Here is a 3,788-nt window from a genome sequence, read left to right as displayed (position 1 = left end):
TAGATTAGATTCAACTTTATTGTCATTACACATGTACAGGTACAATGCAACGAAATACAGTTTAGAGAATTTAGAGAGTCTCTGAGCCGCAGCTAGTGAAAGCGTCGCCACACACACTCTGAAAAGGATATATGCAGATAGCTAGATAATACAAGACATAACAACCTAATGCACAAGACTACATACATGCAGGAATATTTGGTGTATGGTGTCTGTGGATGTGAGTGTATGTGTGTATGAGAAGTATGAGACACAAACTGTATGGGTTGTTGAAAAACAGCTCGGTTCAGTTCGGCCTTGACTATGAGTGTACGTATGTGTGTGTGTATGTGAAATATGAGACAGACTGTCTGCGCTGGGCAAAACAGCTCAGTTCAGCCCGGCCTTGACCATGGATTTGAGGTGGTGTGAGGGTGAGAGAAACATTGCGGCTTCCCCGGAGAAGCATGTTTATGTGAAAAAATGTTGTCAATAGTGCTGAGCGACCAGTTGATCAATTCCATGATGAATATTTCAGGAAAACAGCAGGCAGGGGACAGAGAGAAAAAATGTTCCACAAGACAAGCCAGTAGACTGGGTAGAATCCAAGCTGAGATAAGTGGGGAGAAGAGGAAAAACACGACTGCTCTCGCCAGAAGCAGGGAGATTTAACAGGCTTCATCCAAAAATAATGTTATTTACACTGATAGTTACACAAAGAGTCATGTTTAACACTTTCAATCGGCTGTTTGTATCAACTTTTCATCAATCCCATTCAAATTTGTTTTGAGATCACTTTCCAATAAAGTACCAGGGCAGAACTAAATAATAAAATATTGTTTCAAAAGTTGCCTATGTTATTGGTAAAAGTGTTACGTTGTAGGCTAATGTACTTTAAACATTTCCTGACACACCAACTGAATTAACATAGTTGCCACTAATCTTGGTGGAAGTTGTAACAAGAAATTCAATGCAAATTTTACAAATTTTATAAAACCCTTGACAAAATGTAATTTTTCCATACCATATTGCTTGATATTCGGAGCATTCAGTTCAGTTCAATTTTATTTATATAGCGCCAAATCACACAGTTATCTCACTGCGCTTTCCATAAAGAGCAGGTCTAGAACGTATTCTGTGATGTTATTTACAGAAACAGTTCCCACCAAGAGAAAGCACTAGGCGACGGAGTCAAGGATAAACTTCCTTTAAAAGGCAGAAACCTCGAGGAGAACCTTGGCTCAAGGTGGGAGGTCATCTGCCTTGACCAGTTTGGGGTAAAAGAAATAGACGGACAGAAAAAGAGAGAGAGAGAGAGACAGAGACAGAGACAGAGAAGAGAAGAGACAGACAGCGAGAGAGAGCAAGAGAGAGCAAGAGAGAGACTGAGAATTGTAACGTGATTCACAGAGGTATTTATTTCTGTTGTCTTCTCACATAGACTATGGACTAAGCAAACCTTCTTGTTTGCTCTGGAGCTGTTCTGGTATCGCCTCAGATACTGCCTAAAACGCTGGTATAGGTATCGGTAAGTACTGTAGTTTGCAGTTGTTAAAAAACACAATAAAGTATATGACATGCTGGTATCAGATAAGTACTTGGTATCAGGGAGCATAATATGGTGTCAGACTATCTCTAGTTTTTTTTTTTTCTCAGCACAACCTTCTCGTTTTACTAGTCAACCTCCTCATTAGGTCTTATTCACCTATTACTCAACGAGGACCGGTTCTTAACTGCTATGTTCTTATTCATCATTCACTCACGAAATATTACTCAGCTAATACTTGTTGATAATGTTTTGTCAGGAATGACCTTACTATAAAAAACATCAGCTCTTCACCAGTTCGTTAAGATATAAGTAAATATGAGCAAACAAAGCTGTTAGCTCACCTAGATTCTTATCTCTCCATTATAGGATCCCATCACCCTTTCTCTATTCCCAGCGGAATCAGGGCCTCTGTTGATCAACAATTCAGTTGGACGTCTTTTCAGCGAGAGTCCTTGACTCTCCCCCATGCATGTTTTTTAGGTTCCAAACCTGGGAAGAGGAAGGGATGTTGGGATCCGACTCGAAGGACCAAGTTGTTAGAAACATTATTACCAAAAGGCAACAAAGAATCACTGGAGTCACTTTAACAAAATTTTACTTGCGCGAGGAGCCAATAACATACACTGCAATGAGCACAGAGATTGACTGAAAAGCCAACTTTGCAGTTTTCACTTCATACATTGAAATCCCCCTCCTTTCTCCATGGTTACGATGCCACAAATAGCTGCACTTCTTAAAACTAATTAAAAACTCAACCTGATATAGTGAAGGGAGTGAAACAGTCATGAGAGTGAAGGGAAGAAGTCTAGCAAAGTTCTTGGAAGATAGCTGTGGATTATGGGGCCTTGGGCGCTTCAGGCAAAGAAGGCTATTATAAGCCTGTAAAAGTACAAAGATCTTCAGTTTTAATATCTACATTTTCTAACACACACACAAACACACACACACGCAGAGAGCAATCTCAAAGCAAATAGAGCTCAACAGACCTGCCCACACTGGGTTCCGAAAAAAAAAAATACAATGCAATTTCTCCATTGACAATTAAAGTATAAGCCATAAAATCGTATCCGTTGATGGTAGACTTAAAACCAGCTACCACATGACTATGCGATTGTGTATGCTCATATAGATGCCAAAAGTTCATGGGGCACCAAACTTGTTTTGAGATAAATGTCTTTTATTCGCGATGTCTTGGATAAGTACATCACAATCCTGAACAATCCCACAGTGATGCCTCTGATTGGTGGAACGCATGTTGGTGAGGAGGGGGAGCTGTCGGTATCCAATCTGTGCGCATGTGTAAAATGAGAATCCTTTTTTACAAGGATTTACAACACTGCACAAATCACAATCTGTTCCCATTACTCTGCCGATAACCTCCGCAAGGAAACTAACGTTAGTTTAGCTAACAGCTAATTCAGCCAACCGCTAGCAAACAGCTTGATTCAGTCTAAAATATCGTTAACTCAAACTAAGACTCGGATAAGCAGGCTATAGCTAAAGTAACCGCTGTTATATATGTTAACGGTTATTTTCAGGTTTTACTTTGAGTCTTTTAAAGTTATTACATTTTGTCTCTAGCGGTTATCTAACAAACCTTTGCTTCCTTTATTCAGTGGTGCGCGGTGGTTTATGGGATGAATAGTTCCTTCTTAGATAATTAAAATATATGGTCTTGTGCCTTTGACTTTTTTGCACTTTCTGTTGGAGCGGGGCTGGACTGTTGAGCGCTATTCCTCCACCCAGAGAAAACCCTCATCCTGCAGTAGCACTGTCCGCACGCCTGCACAAGAACAAAGCCCAAAGAAAGCAGAAAAAGGAAATACTGTAAATATTTATTTCATGTTGCAACATTTGTAAAGATAAGCTTCTTCCAGCCACTATCACGGGTGAGATTCATCCTAGCTGACAGACAGGATCCGCTTTACTTCTCAATCACTGTTGTCAGATATCCAAGTAAATCCAAGATATTGCTTTGTACTCATACTGCCAAGCCAAGGAGACATAATATTAAGATATTCCTATTATACATTACCATAATGTCCCATGTTCTCTCTGATCAGGGAGTGTTACAGACCATTTGATTTCATGCATAATAAACTATTGAAACATGGATGATGTAGGTGTAGACAGAACTACAGTGGTCAAAATTACAAAATGAACCCCAAAAAAACCATTATTAAATATCTACTAAAAAAATTACTATTACCAATACGTTTTTTTTTTTACTACCTTTTTACTAAAAATGACATGATTTATT

Source organism: Etheostoma cragini, chromosome 18 (assembly GCF_013103735.1).
Source record: "Etheostoma cragini isolate CJK2018 chromosome 18, CSU_Ecrag_1.0, whole genome shotgun sequence".
Lineage (NCBI taxonomy): Eukaryota > Metazoa > Chordata > Actinopteri > Perciformes > Percidae > Etheostoma > Etheostoma cragini.
The sequence above is the reverse complement of the archived record's forward strand: the minus strand, read 5'-3'. Positions refer to the sequence as shown.